Source organism: Lissotriton helveticus, chromosome 1_1 (genome assembly GCF_964261635.1).
Source record: "Lissotriton helveticus chromosome 1_1, aLisHel1.1, whole genome shotgun sequence".
Classification (NCBI taxonomy): domain Eukaryota; kingdom Metazoa; phylum Chordata; class Amphibia; order Caudata; family Salamandridae; genus Lissotriton; species Lissotriton helveticus.
Window position 1 is genome coordinate 1,580,702,070 of NC_136057.1, and position 16,594 is coordinate 1,580,718,663.

Consider the following 16,594-nt stretch of genomic DNA (forward strand, 5'->3'; position numbering starts at 1 on the left):
TCATACCTCTTCCCTTTCCCGCTCCCTTTCCCTCACTCCCCCTCGCTCTCCTTCCCTCACTCCAATCCTTACTCCCCTACCCTCACTCCCCTTCCCTAACTCCCTCCATCCCCTCACTCCCCTTCTCTCTCTCCCACACGCATTCTCTCACTTTCCCTTACCCACCTTTTCTTATCCTCATACCCCTTCCCTCACCATCACTCCACTTCCCTTACCTTCACTCCCCTTACCCTGCTCTACTTCCCCCTCTCCATCCCTTACTCCCCTTCCCTGCCTCCGTCTCCCGCTCCCCTTCTCTCACTCCCCCTCCCTCACTCTCCTTTCCTTACTGCCTTTCCCTTACTCTTGCACTCCCCTTACCTCACTCCCCTCTCCTTAGTCCCCTTCTTTCAGTCACTCTTTGACTCTCTTTCCTCACTCATCATACTCCCCTTTCCTCACTCATTTCCTCAGTCCCTTCCTCCCCTTCACTCAGTCATTTCAATCATTCATTTATACACTACACGTTCATTCAAAAAAGTATGACACATTATATAAGAAATATAGCTCTTCTTGGAGAAGTGAAGTTAGTTCTTAGAAGAACTGTTTTTTTTGTCTTTTTTTGTTTTACATTTTTTTGTGTTTTTTGAACAATTTCATATTTTGGGGGGATTTTCTGTAACAAAAAAATTAACAGGTAACCAAAAACTGCTCAACAGGAACAGGAACAAAAATAATAAAATAAAAAAAATAATGGCGGGAGCATCTGTGCTGCCTCTTCTTTTGCACGATTAAATCAATACTTTGCTCTCCATAGCATAAAAGTTTGTTGCAATAGTTGCAACGTATGTTTAAGTCCGCAAAATCCGGCCGGATATCTGGAGCAGCTGAATATGGAGATGCGCCCGGTGCTGAAGAAGAGGTGCTGGGGACAGCAGCTGGAGGATTGTCCCTGAGGTGTTGTGTGGATGCCCGAGCGTAATTGTTCGGATGGAGTTTTTGGAGATGACGAGTCATACTCGCTATGCTAAATGAGTAATGTTTTGAGAAATCACCTCTTGAAAGGGTGGTGTCACATATTTTACATGTCACCTTAGAGGCATTTACCTTCTTTTGGCCTTCTGGATAAGTGAAAAACTTCCACACAAAAGACTCTTTAGTTTTCTTTTGTGGAGGCTGTTCTGGCAGAAACTCCACATCAGAGTCTGATGAAGATTGCTGTGGCTGCTGCTGTTCTGCCATTTTTCAAAGCTGTATAGCACGAAGAAATGTCAATAGATGTTTCTCCCAGGAAAATGAAACAGATTGTGAGGGAAGTGGGTGGTGTTTTTGAAGATTTGGTAAAGAAACTACTATAAACCAATCATATGGCCGGGATGCCCGCCACCCCCTCCCAACACACATCCCCAAGGATGGGAAGTCGGACAATAGTTGACTTTTTTGGAAGACGGGAGGGAGTCACCCTCCCGGCCGTATTTATTAAAATATGAAACAAAATTTAAAACAATAAATTAAAAGTTTCATCATTATGCATTATGTACAATTTGACATTTATTACATTTCGATGCAGTCATGTACTTTTGGCTAACATCCTGAAAATGCATACACTCTAATTCAAATTGTACATCCTAGCATTAAGGGCCAACGGCAAGGTCTTAACCGGTGTCAGATCCCTACTACCAAACTCCCGCCCTCACCGTGTGAGCGGCGCATGCGCAGAGGGCTCTACCCTCATTGCCAACTGTAACTTCCCTTGCCGTGGTGGGGGCCCCCTTTCTACTCGATGCCATCTTAAGGGTCGTCCGAGTTCCCGTATGAGGTCTCTGTAGGAAGGACAGCGTGGACTCTCCCCCCCACCCCATACTCTCTATCCGCCGTCGCGGATATCCGGCCCCCGGGAAATTAGTCAGGAGGGGCATTTAACCGCCTCCCCCCCTGGGAGGGGCCCATGGCCATCTCCCCCTAGGCGCCCCATCCTTAGTGGGTGCTGCCTCCCCGTGGAAGGGGCCAATGGCCGTCTTCCCCCGGGCGCTCCCATCCATTGTGGGTGGCGCCCCACTCTAGGGACCTTTAAATTCCTGCTCACCGATCATGACCTTACCGCCCGACAAATAAATACGACAGTTGTTTATCTACTAAAAGGAAAAATTACACATCATCTTACTACTATTACTCATCATTCCTGCAAGAAGAAATTCTCCACTGCAAACCATATAAATTCTCAACATTCCTTTATTCACACTACCAAGGAAAAGGAAAAAAGGCCTATACTTTCATCACTCAGGAAACTTTATTTCCTCCAAACATTTGCTATCAGGGGCTGGTGGGTGGGTCAAAATTGCTGCTTGTTCCATCGAGGGCTCACGAGCATCGAGTGGGTGCAGCCTTCCGATCCGAGGAACAAGAGGACGATCTTCAGGGTTCCCGCTCTTTTATCCTTCTGCGGGAGGGCGTGTACCCGTCCCCGATACGCCTACTGGGCGTGGTCTTCCTTCAAGGTGTCTAGGACAACCCCTCTCGGGCGGGGGGAAGGCGCGCTCCGGCTACGCCGCTTTGGGCATACCAGCCGGGCCACGCCCACCCCCGCCCAAAATGGCTTCCCGGGAGGTTCGGGCCCCCATCCATACGTTCGGGGGGACCTAGCGGTCGCCCCTTTCCATATGGCCGGGATGCCCGCCACCCCCTCCCAACACACATCCCCAAGGATGGGAAGTCGGACAATAGTTGACTTTTTTGGAAGACGGGAGGGAGTCACCCTCCCGGCCGTATTTATTAAAATATGAAACAAAATTTAAAACATTAAATTAAAAGTTTCATCATTATGCATTATGTACAATTTGACATTTATTACATTTCGATGCAGTCATGTACTTTTGGCTAACATCCTGAAAATGCATACACTCTAATTCAAATTGTACATCCTAGCATTAAGGGCCAACGGCAAGGTCTTAACCGGTGTCAGATCCCCACTACCAAACTCCCGCCCTCACCGTGTGAGCGGCGCATGCGCAGAGGGCTCTACCCTCATTGCCAACTGTAACTTCCCTTGTCGTGGTGGGGGCCCCCTTTCTACTCAACGCCATCTTAAGGGTCGTCCGAGTTCCCGTATGAGGTCTCTGTAGGAAGGACAGCGTGGACTCTCCCCCCCACCCCATACTCTCTATCCGCCGTCGCGGATATCCGGCCCCCGGGAAATTAGTCAGGAGGGGCATTTAACCGCCTCCCCCCCTGGGAGGGGCCCATGGCCATCTCCCCCTAGGCGCCCCATCCTTAGTGGGTGCTGCCTCCCCGTGGAAGGGGCCAATGGCCGTCTTCCCCCGGGCGCTCCCATCCATTGTGGGTGGCGCCCCACTCTAGGGACCTTTAAATTCCTGCTCACCGATCATGACCTTACCGCCACAGACCGGATGGTTGACCGACCATCCGGTCCCCCCCAACTCCTCCTATAGGTCATGCTTCTTCAAACTTTTCAGCCATGCAACCAAGTCTCCTATGAGTAAATCATTCCCCTCCCTGGACAGGTGAACCCCATCGTTCAGATACATCTGGTCACCCCGGATACACCCATGTGGAATAACATGCAACTGAGCAGAACGGAACAATCTACCAATCTTATTATTGACCCGTTTAACTGAATGGTTCAGAGCTGACACCGAAATGCCCCCCTGCCACCTCCTTCTAGGAATCATGTGGGACCAGGCAATCATGCACCCCGGGACTCTTTTAGCCAACCAGCTAACAGCTGACAAGATACGTTCAAGTAACACTCGTCTACCCAGAGTCACCAAATCATTGCCACCCAGGTGTACTATGACTATAGATGGCGGTGACCTATGCCGCCCTAAAAGTCCCTCGAAAAATGACTCAAATTTGTCAAAAACGAGCCCACCTTTCCCATGGAAAGCCACTCTGAACCCGTATTCCCCAGGTGCGTGAATCGCGTCACCTTCTTTGAATATGTCACCGGCGCGCCTCACGTATGAGTGGCCCATGACCCATACCATCCTCTCCCCAGTCGGTGATCTCTGACCGCTGGTCACTTGATGTAGGGTCGACCTCCAATTCCGCCCTGCATGGCAGGCCCGCGAAACTGCAAAGTAAACAAAAGACAGAAAACGTGAGTGCATGTCAATTGATCACTTACAACATGTGCAATCGCACATACCTCTTAAAACAATTCGAGGACCAACGGCCCAACTGTTTCACTTCCTCGGCACTCTGACCCCTGGCTGTAGCCTCAGTAGCAGCCCCTATCCTAAAGGAGTGGGTCCCAAAATCGCACGGGTCCATGCCCGCGTCAGCGATTGCCAGTGCCAGCACCCTCTGAAACTGAAATCTCGTCAGTGGGGTGCCATCCTTGTGTCGGAGCAAGCTCCCCCCCCCAAGTGGCCGCTCTTAGCGCCAAATAGTCTTCCACACACTTCAACGGGCAGACGGGGGACCCACGCTTGCGCTGCACGACCACACTATCTCCCATAGGCCCCTGGTCAGTCTTGGACCTGGCTATCATGATCACCATCGAATCACCCCTTATCTGGATGTGATCCCTGCACAAACCTCCCTCCATATCTCTCTTGTTCCTTGCGACAAGTTCGCTCACCCTCATGGCCCCATGGAATGCCAATGTGAACGCTGCCCAGAACAGAACTGCTTCGTAATGGGAGGAACACGTCTCATCCAGCTTTGCTAAAAGCAGAGACAGTCTGTCTAAGCCAATCGGGTGCCTCGTATCTCTCTTGCAACCCTCAAGGCGCTGCCAGCCGCGAAGGGCTTTCTTCACCAAAAAAGAACCTGTAGGGTCTTTTATGCCGTGTACCTGGGCCATGAAGGAAATGGCCGCCCTATGCCTACCGGCCGTAGCCGCTGATCGGCCCTCCCTGTGTAGTGCAACCAGGTACCCCAGGAAGGACTCCTCCTGACCCCAATGCAGACTCCCTACAGGACCCAAATATGTGCAATAAGAACGAAACGCTCCTTCGTATGCTTTCCTTTTCCTGGGGGCTAGACTCGCTGCCACGAGGTCTTGTAATCCGAGGCACCGATAAGCCACATTGCTTCTGGGAAAGGTGCTGCCTCTAAGTCTGCTGTGGGCAGATAACCCCTGAATGCCTGCATACGTGAACGAGAGAGTGCATCAGCTGCAAGATTCAGTACACCTGGCACATGTTTTGCCCTGAACAGTACATTCAATCTCATGCACAGCAGCACAATCTCTTTCAACAATCTCAAAATCATTTTGCAGCGTGCTGCCTGTTGGTTAATGCAATCTACGACAGTCATATTGTCGGACCAAAACACCACTGAGCGGCCCCTGAAATCATCAGCCCATGTCATCAGAGCCACCCAAATGGGGAATAACTCCAGGAACCCAATGTTACCTGTGAGGCCGTCGGAGTGCCACCATGTTGGCCATGTTTGTGCCGACCATCGATCACCTAAGATGGCGCCAAAACCCACACTCCCAGCCGAGTCGGTCCATAGACCTAATTCCACCGAAGACTCTGGCGGGGAACTCCAGACGACTCGACCGTTGAAGTCCGCCAGAAATGCCAACCAAATCCGCATATCCTGGCGAACCTCTCCAGACAGTCTCGTACGGTGGTGAGCTTCTTTGAGACCACCCATAGCCTGCGCGATAGAGCACGAAAACGGGCGGGCCATAGGAATCACCCTCAGGGCAAAATTAAGCTGACCCACTGTTCGTTGTAACTGGTGCAGGGTCACTTTTTCCCCACTCAGGCATTGCATCAAGGAAGCCCGGAACTTGGTCACTTTGTCTACTGGTAGTCGGAAACACCCCTCCACAGAATCGAGCTCAATACCCAGAAACTCCAGTGAAGTAGATGGTCCGACCGTCTTACCTGGTGCCAATGGGACACCGAATTCATTCATGAGGATGCAGAAATCATACAGCGCCTGTGCGCAATTCATATCATCGGCTGCCCCCAAAAAACAGAAAATCATCGAGATAATGCATAACATGTCTATGCCCTGTGGCCTCTGTAAATGCCCATTCTAAAAAACAGCTAAACATCTCAAAATATGCACATGAAATGGAACAACCCATGGGCATGCATTTATCCATGTAATACTTTCCCTGAAATGCAAAACCTAGCAGGCGCTGATCCTGCGGGTGCACCGGAAGCAACCGGAATGCTGATTCGATATCACATTTCGCCATCAGCGCCCCGGGGCCTAGGTGGCTCAAAATGGCCACGGCATCGTCGAACGATGCGCATCGTACCGAACAAACTTCTGGGTCTATGGCATCATTCACCGAGGAACCCCTGGGAGCAGAAAGGTTATGTATGAGTCTAAACTCCCCCGGATCTTTCTTCGGGACCACCCCTAACGGGGAACATATGAAATCGGCCACCGGCGGGCAGGAAAAGGGGCCAGCCACTCGTCCTAAACTGACTTCTTTAGCTATTTTCTTTTCTGCCACGCCTGGGTTGTGCCGTACCGATAACTGATTTCTACAAAAGGAGTTCCCCCGAACTTCCCCCACCGGGATGTGGAAGCCATGTAAAAAACCCTTCCTCAACACCCCAGCGGACACATGATCAGGGTACTTGTTTAACCACGGAATCATAACCATTAGATCAACTGGTGTAGGCAATCGATCACAAAGGTCCACCTCACTCCTGCTTAGGTCCTCCTTTTCCACCCGCCCCGACATTCTTTGATCTACAAGCACTTTCCGGGTGTGAGGAATTCCCACAGCCGGCACACACATGCTTAAACTTGCATGTCCCCTGTGGTCTGTTACAATTGCCTCGATTGAAGCCCCAACAGACCCCCCCTTGTCCGCCCTTCCCGCCAACTCTAGGCTGATAGCCTCCACCTGTGCCTGCTCGAAAGGGCACCCCGGGCTTTTGGCGGACAACTCTGGACCCGCTCCCACCTGGCGAGGACGTACCTGTCGCCCCTGGCAGGAGTTGCTTGTGCCAAACAATCCCAAGACAGAGAAGCATCAAATTCTTTTGCTTTACGGAACTTCATGTCATAGCCTTTCCATTCTTCCCCCTCGTACATTGAATAAAAATCCATAATGCGATTCTGATAGCAAACCAACTCAGTCATAACATCAGGTTTACGTTCCCCCATAACTGCGGTAAATATAGAGAAGGCCTTAACCCAATTCGTCACTGTCTCTTCCACCCTGAACTCGGCCATCTTGGCGCGCCATACACTAGGGTGCCACAAATCTTTCTGCGTTTTAGCATACTCCATCTCACGATGGTCCGTTAACAATGAAAACATGTTGACATACTTGTCTCCCCATATTAACTCTTTCGTGGCCAAGGGAACGTGCTGTGCAACTTTTTCCCGCCTTGAGGGTATCGAGCCCTCCCCCACCATTGGCAATGCGAGCTTACCCGGATCGGCTATTGCTGCCGTCGCCTTCTCTTGACCAACTGCCGGTACTCCTGGCGCCATCTGTGGGGGAACAAGAGGAACACTTGCCCTTGCGACATCTCTCGATTGCCGCAACTGCTTCATTAACACTCTGGCCTCTTCGGCCGGATCTCCCGGGGTCGCTGTGCCCCCCACCTTTGTTTTCAGCCATGCGGTCAACTGTGCGGCCAATTCTGGGGGCATTTCATCATCCTCGGTCGAGGTGATCACCACTGGGATAGGCTGGCCTAAAACTGGTTCCTGAACCGGGTTACCAGCCGGTACTAGGGGGACGATGGGACACCCCCCGAGACTGCCCTTTCTTTGACCCGTTTCCCTCTCAACCCGGGAACCACTCCCGGCAAGGCCGGGCCTATTACCTTTTTTGGCTGACCTGGGTCGTTCATTGCAGCCAACTGCTTCTTTACCTCCGCCAAACCTCTACCGAGCGATTGGACTTGACCGAGCTTTCGGTCCATACAAGCCATCCGGTTCGACAATAGGCGTAACATCTTCTCCGTCTCGGAACCCTTTCCTGCTTGCTTGCTAGGCATGGTTTCGAGTCCTCCGCCTTTGGTCGATCCACGAGGTCCTGAAATCCGTGTCGAAACTGAAAGAGAAAAAACAGGATTACCACGTTCAAAATTGCTGCTTGTTCCGTCGAGGGCTCACGAGCATCGAGTGGGTGCAGCCTTCCGATCCGAGGAACAAGAGGACGATCTTCAGGGTTCCCGCTCTTTTATCCTTCTGCGGGAGGGCGTGTACCCGTCCCCGATACGCCTACTGGGCGTGGTCTTCCTTCAAGGTGTCTAGCACAACCCCTCTCGGGCGGGGGGAAGGCGCGCTCCGGCTACGCCGCTTTGGGCATGCCAGCCGGGCCACGCCCACCCCCGCCCAAAATGGCTTCCCGGGAGGTTCGGGCCCCCATCCATACGTTCGGGGGGACCTAGCGGTCGCCCCTTTCCAAAAGTGTTGTTTTCAAGTCACATGACTTTATGTACGCGCAGGGTGTGCGCAGGGAGCGCGACCGGGGCGCACATGAGTCGCATATGAAAGACGTTTTACCCAATTTTCATAAATGCTTTTAAAGCTAATATACGGTTCTTAAAAGTCAAAAATACTATTTTTATAGTTATGTCACGGAATGTCTTGGGTTATTATGTACATTACATTTACAGAAATGACTTTTTGGAATGAACAAATTTAACGGAGTGCGGGCAGCGTGTGCGCATGTTTGCGAACACCATGCGCACATGTGTGCGGGCAGCGTGCGCGCATGCGTGCGAGTACCGTGCGCGCACCTTTAAAACACAAAAATAGCCAGAATTATTTAAAAAATCAAAAATTAGTAAATAATAATACATAAATCAAAATTAAAATTTAAGTATTGTAAAAAATATAGAACATTTGTATATTAACAAATAAATATAATAATTGACACATTTTAAAATTAGCATTTAAAAAACCTTTGAAATTCACTTAAAGAACCATAGGTTTCACACACGTTATAGTTAGGAATTAGCATTTAAAAAACCTTTGAAATTCACTGAAAAAAACCATAGGTTTCACACCAGTTATAGTTAGCTGGACATTTTACTCATACAAAACCATTGAAATTCCCCTGTTATAGTTAGTTGTACTCACTATAACTCGCGCGCCCGCAATCCACTGCTCATGATGTCACATATTACATCATTCATATCACTCACATTGTTACAACAAACATGATGGCAAAAGGGCATGTGAACAAAGAAAATACACGGGGAGAAGACAAATGATAAAACACAAACATACGGGGAGAAAGACATATGGACATACATAGTTAGGATAAACAATCCCTCTATTCCAGTATTGCGGCTTGTTCCCCTGCGACACGGAAATGTAGTGAAATTACTACCAGGGTTTTGTGATGCACAATTTAAGCAATTTAGAGATAAACGTAGTATGGTACTAGTAGTGTTTGGAAATGCATAGTTAGGCTAAACAATCACTCTATTCTAGTTTAGCGGCTAGTTCCCCTGTGACATAGAAATGTGGTGAAATAACTACCTGGGACTTTTGATGCAAAATTATTAGCATTTAAGAAATAAACACGGTATGGTTCAAGCAGTGAAATCCACATCCTTCCCTCAAATATAGGTAAAGACTACGTGATTGTATGAGGTGGGATAGGCAATAGAACAGAAAATTCAACAGAGAATAGTGTAAGTGGGGAGAATCTGTACATACGGATCGTGGTTATTGGGAGGGTGAAGAGAAATATTCTTCCTGTCACCGAATCTTGTACTATGCGTGATGCAAGCTTGCTCGAGTGGGCTCATGGTGTTCGTAATTAGAAGCGTCTGTCTAGCTAGTATGAAATATTGCAATAATACAATGGGTGCCGCCTCCTTGATAAGGGCCAGTATCCGTAGTTCTGGAGGATATAAGGGTATGAGGATAATGGATTACAGTAGGTATGTGGAGTATAGCACAGAGGAAAAATAAGGGGGGTCAAAAGGGTCAGGAGTGAGGATAACTCGGGGACAGTAAGAGAAAAACGCCAATGCCTGGTTTAAAGCGCTGCAGAGATACAGTTGAACCCCTGAGTGCACGCGACTTCCCTAAACTTTAAAAAGAGTTATGTGGTAGCATCGGACGGTGGAGCGCAGCAGTGTCTAAACGGCATGTGCACCCTGTTTGGAAAGATAAGAGAAGGGTTTCACGGTCCACAGCCCTAGTGTGCTGTGCCTGTTATGGATGGCAAATGAAAAGGAATGTGTGAGGCCAGATAAGGGAGACATGCATAGTGCCAGTACCTTGTGCCGTTGCCGCGGGCACGATGGAGTAAAGAAAGGAGAGGGACCCCCTGTGAGCACATATGGGCTGGAGTTTGCTATAATCGTGGACACAGTGAAGTTTAAAGTGAAAAGGAACCACGGTGTGCATCTCACGGTCATGTGAGGTGGTCTCGCGGGTATGATAACACGCAGGAAAGAACAGGAACGTAGGAGCAAAGTGAAAGTGTGGGATGATGGCAGGCAGTGAACCCCTATATCTTCATGTGCAGGCCATGTGTGTCACTGCGGAGCTCCATAATGGATCCCCGAGAGAGAGTAATGGGAGAAAGATTAAAAAAGAAAGAAACCGGGAGAGAAATGATTCAGTGCTTGGTGGCTCCAGAAGGAAGAAGTACTTCTGAGAACCAAGACATGAAACCATTTACTTTGTAAGTGGCCGGTCCCAAAGGTGGGGAACAAAGGGACAACGAGGAAGAAAGGAGAGGCTGGGGCAGAAGGAAGCTCATACCTGTGGTGCAGCGCACCTGGGCCAATCTCGATCCGGTCAGTGAGTTGCCATGTCTGTGTCTCGGCTATATATGTACCGAGAACGTGGGAAAGAAAGAGTGATGAGCTACCATGGTGGAAAGACTTGCAAGGGCCTCCGGTGGCTCACGGAAAAGGGCAGGGCACAAGTCCTAAAAAAAGAAGTGGGGGGATGCTGTCACCGGAAGTGACGTCACAACAGGAAGTGATGTCAAGAAAGGTGGCTGCACCATCGGGCTCATTGCCTCCCCTTGCTCACCCCTTAGATGCGATTGCATCTGAGAAGTCAGCGCGCGAGCAGCGTGCTGTGAGCTCCGAGCACCTCGTCCCAGAGAGGCCAAAGAGTGAAGTCCAGCTGTTTGGCAGGGGGGGCAGCGTCCACCCAGAAAAATAAGTGGGGGCACGCCGTCCACCCACGTGGGTACCCCGACTCGAGCCCTGGAAACATGTTACAACTGCAGTGTATTGGGTTTAAACCTGCATGTCCGACTTTGATCAGCACCTGCACGTGTCACAAAATGGGGTGTGAAAGTAGGGAAATGGAAATGAAAGAAAGTCAGGCGCAGTAAGAGCCATTGCATATATAACATGGCTAATAACCAATGCGATGAGGGCAACCTCTATAAGATAAAAGGTAAAGGTATGGAGAAATAAGGTGAATTGCCGCAGTAGAAAGGAGAACAAGAAATGGAAATGGAGGAAAGTCAGGCGCAGTAAAAGCCATTACATATATTACATGGCTTGGACTTAATGTGATGGGTGGGAACAGCTATGAAATTTGAAAGGGAAAACTAGGGAAAGATGGGATGCCAAATCAGAGCTGCATATTCCCTCTATTCCAATAATGCAGAATAAGGGAAAGACTGAGTGACTTAGGAGAACAGATAAAAATGCGGATGTGCAGTGCAGGCCACATCTAGTGACTTGGCATGTGAAGTTGTGGAGCGTCTGCAGCTAAAATGCGGGTGTACACAGTGACTATAACAGGGGGGATGTGTGTCATCCAGCCTGAACTGCAAGGACATTTGTTCAAAGGTTGCACAAATAGCCCAGCAATGTTTCATCCTTTAGGCCTCATTGGTGAGGAATCATTTGAGCTTATGTACACGCACTGACACTTGGTATTACAACCTCTCCTACATTAAATGATGTTTTGGTACATCCTGTCCTAACTTTTGATTTTGATTCTGCTCCTGTCCCTGAGGCTTGTGTCCTCTCTTGTGTAGTCGCAGACCCAGGGATGATTGGAGAAATATCCATCAATATTTATTCAATGCTAATTGAGACCAGAGAGTATGGCAGTCAAGTGGGGAGGGACGGTCAAAGTACTAGAGTAAGAAAATAACAAAAAGCGAGAGAGAGAGAGAAGGTGTGGATTTGTTCTTCCTAGCCAAAGTTTCATAAACAATTGGAATCCACTGGTGGGTATGGGTGGTCCCTACTATGGTGGGGAGCACGTAGTGTTCTTTAAATACCCCTCACACACCAAAAGGCCCCTTGGTGTCATGCTTCATCATAGGTGTATTTGCACCCCTCTACGGGATGTGGCATGCTACTACCTACGTCTGCGCGGGAGCACTATTTATTCAGACTATGTGAGGTGTGTGTGAGGGTGTTTGTGATAGTAAGTGAGTAGTGGGGTTTGAAGTATGTATTGTGATGGTTAAAAGGTACCTGGCTCGTGGGGTGTACTAAAAGAAAATTTTAATGGGCCCCCGGGCTTGTACTGTTAAAATGGTGTGTTGCGAGGTTCTTATGTTAAATAATGTACATCACCTCATGTGTGCATCAGCATGTTTTGGAGTGGAACTACTTCTTCAGGACGGGGTGCACAAATCCCCACCTTACTCACGTTTTCTTACCAGAATCTGTATTCTACAGAAAAGTGATGAATATAAATAAAGGCTAATATGTACCTAAATCAACAATCAAGGAGGTATCTGCGATTAGCGAACCTAGGGGAACAAAAAAAACATGGAAAGAAACAATATATTTAATTCCCACTGCCAGTAGTTGGTTGTCTTACTCCAGGTTCAGTGACCTAAGAAAAAGTGTCTGTGCAGCAGCTACTAGACAAAATTTGTCATCCTAATAGTGAAGGTGCGCCCTGCAAAAAATGGGGGACAAGGACATGACATACACAACACACAACATAAAACACATGCTCTATTTGCATAGACCTATATGGTTCAGGTGACCAGGGAATGAGAGGAAATTGTCTTTAAGTTGTAAATAGATGCATACTTATTGTCATAGTAAGATGTGCCTCATGAGTCTCTTAACATGGGGGGGGGGTGTTGAGCCAATATGCGTCCTGTAATGTAAAGTACAACTCAGATTGCTTACTTACAGGTTTGGAGGTTCTGATGCTTTGTTACCCGCTATGCTACTCACGATTGTCAGGAAGAGTCTTTGTCTTGCTGCCCCCAATGCGGCTCCGCTGTGTATGAGGGCTAGGTCAGGACTCATGTTTTTATACCTAACTAAGGGTCCAATTAAGCGCTAATTGCCTTCCCAACCGGAAGGGAAAAAGTAAGCCCAAACATGGTCAATCCGGTCTAAATCACCACACCCGGCACTCTCCTGGTAGTGACAGAGTAGCGCGATATCTGCGTGTGTGTGCGGGCCTCTATCGGTAGCGTCCACATCAATGCGCATGCGCGGATGTGAGGACCCGTGTACCGCAAGCCACACATGCGCGGGTGCTATGGTGACCATGTTTGGGATTACGTTTTCCCTTCCGTTGGGAAGGCAATTCGCACTTAATTGGACCCTTAGTTAGGTATAAAAACACGAGTCCTGACCTAGCCCTCATACACAGCGGAGCCATATCGGGGGCAGCAAGACAGAGACTCTTCCTGATAATCTTGAGTAGCATAGCGGGTAACAAGCATCAGAACCTCCAAATCTGTAAGTAAGCAATCTGAGTTGTACTTTACCTTACAGGATGCATATTGGCTCGACACCCGCCCACGTTAAGAGGCTCATGAGGCACATCTTACTATGACAATAAGTATGCATCTATTTACAACTAAAAGACAACTTCCTCTCATTCCCTGGTCACCTGAACCATATAGGTCTATGCAAATAGAGCGTGTGTTTTATGTTGTGTGTTGAGTATGTCATGTCCTTGCCCCCCATTTTTTGCAGGGCGCACCTTCACTATTAGGATGACAAATGTTGTCTAGTAGCTGCTGCCCAAACACTTTTTCTGAGGTCACTGAACCTTGAGTAAGACAACCGACTACTGGCAATGGGAATGAAATATATTGTTTCTTTCCTTGTTTTTTTGTTCCCCTAGGTTCGCTAATCGCAGATACTCCTTGATTGTTGATTTAGGTACATATTAGCCTATATTTATATTCATCACTTTTCTGTAGAATACAGATTTTGGTAAGAAAACGTGAGTAAGGTGGGGATTTGTGCACCCCGTCCTGAAGAAGGAGTTCCACCTCGAAACATGTTGACGCACACATGAGGTGATGTACATTATATTACATAAGAACCTCGCAACACACCATTGTAACAGTACCAGCCCGGGGCCCATTAAAACATTTTTTTAGTACACCCCACGAGCCAGGCACTTTTTAACCATCACAATAAACACTTCAAACCCCACTACTCACTTACTATCACAAACACCCTCACACACCTCACATAGTCTGAATAAATAGTGCTCCCGCGCAGACGTAGGTAGTAGCACGCCACATCCCGTTGAGGGGTGCGAAGACCCCAATGATGAAGCATGAAACCAAGGGGCCATTTGGTGTTTGAGGGGTATTTAAAGAACACTACGTGCTCCCTACCATGGTAGGGACCACCCATACCCACCAGTGGATTCCAATTGTTTATGAAACAAAGTACTAGAGTGCCATATCAGCGAGGATATCAGAAGTATACACCCCATGGTGCTAGGCATTAGGATTTGAAAAACATTTTGAACAGAAAGAAGGGGTTGCCTAGGGTGACAGGTCATGTGCCCTTTAAGCCAGGTATATTTAGACAGGTTGATGGGCAGGAAGTGCGAAGGACTGAGAAAAGTTATCAATAGTAGGGGTGGCTCCCTTATGACTCATCTGACACTGCATTTTCTCCATCTGTGTGAGGTGTAAAATTTTTGAGTTTGCAGATAGTTTTAGTGTGCCAATAGTGAATTTGTATGACAATAGGACAGGAGGAATATCATTAGAATGTTTTTGTAGTACATTGGTTTCTGAAGCAGTAGATTTGTTGGACCGTTAATGATTAGTTAAGTTTACCATGGTCAGTAGTACCAACCAATGTCTCCTTTTTCTTTCCTTCTTTCAGGAAAACCAAAGAAGAACAGGGACCAGGGCAAAAAAGCTAGGAAAACACAACACCAACATCAGAGCTACTGTCTCTTTAAAGACTTTCAACCTTGGTGCCTGCTGGTTGTAAAGTCATGTTTATTATTCTTCCTTGAATTTACAAACATAAATCTCACTTCATTCTAAACAGTATTACATTGTGTATTTTCTTTGTGTTTTTAAATTTGTCTATTGATTTTTAAGAAAAAGCAACACCTTCCATTATCTTACAGCTTATTATCAATGACACAGAGAGTGACACGTTATATGGCTTTCAACTACAATTTTACATTTTTTTTGTTGTGATTCTTTTTTATAACTTATTTTTATATATCTTGGTGTCTGTTAACCCAGTATGCCTCCTTTTGTTTCCTTTAACATTCTCTTTTTTTATTGCCCTATTTCCTCCTGTCTCCTTTGTTTTTTCATTTTCTTTTCTCCCTGTTTTTTACCTGCACCCTCTCCCCTTCCCCTCTTTTCATATGTCCTCTACACTCCACACTTCTTTTCCTATTCATTATTTTCCAGATTCTCTACTAGCTATTTTACACATTTTAAAAGTTTTTATTTCTTTGGATTTTTGTACTACTTCAGTTTTTATTACATAGAAATAAAACTTTCAAAATGATACCCTGACTCGCAATGAATTATACTTTTTGAGGTATGTAGATTTTTTTTAATGGTACAGTTACCACAGTTGGTATTGTCTTTTCCTCTAGGGTCAATGCAGAAGGAGGAGGAATTCCACACTCAGAACCTGATAGGGACAGGAAGTGGCGGCGATAGTGAATGGCAAGTCAAGCTACGTTCTTAACGACAACTGCTGTATTTTCTAACCTCAATCCAATATTTCTTCCTTGTCCCTAAGCCCAGAGTCTCCAACCCTTTTCTTACCCCTTTATTGTTTTTCTGACCCTCAACCATTTAATGGATAGATGAAGGTGTACTGCTCACCAATACCTACCACTTCCCGTCATGGCACATGCCACTCTTATCACACATCTCCTTCTGACATTTCTTCTTATGCTATCCTCCATATTCCATGTTCTACATTCTATTTACCTAACCCATCCATAATCAAACCTAAACCATGCCCAAGCCATGGCTTAAAGCCAAACGTACCTGATACCCACCTGCTCCCTAACCCAGGAACAATATTTGTTGCGCTGATGAGGAATTACAGGAGTATGTGTTGTGGGTAGGGAGTAGAGTAAGAGAAGGGCAGGGACACTGAAAATATTATGTAGTAATAATTGCCCAAACCGCCATACGTCCAGTTTTAATTTGATTGCATAAAAAATGAGATAATTTTTTAAACCCACACCAATGGTGTCTGGTTTCACCGCATCAATCCAATTTTTATTTTACTTTAAATGTTGATCCATTTTAACTAAAAACCTTTTTATTTATGCAGGTGGCGGATTAATTAATGACAAGTAATATACATTATAATTATGTGTTGAAAATCTCAGATAGGCAGAATCACATAATTCTAGTAGTCCTCTGAAGAAGAAACCACAACATTGTGTTATTATGCAAAACCATGTTTGATGTGGGTACTACAAATCAGTGACCTTTCTGTCC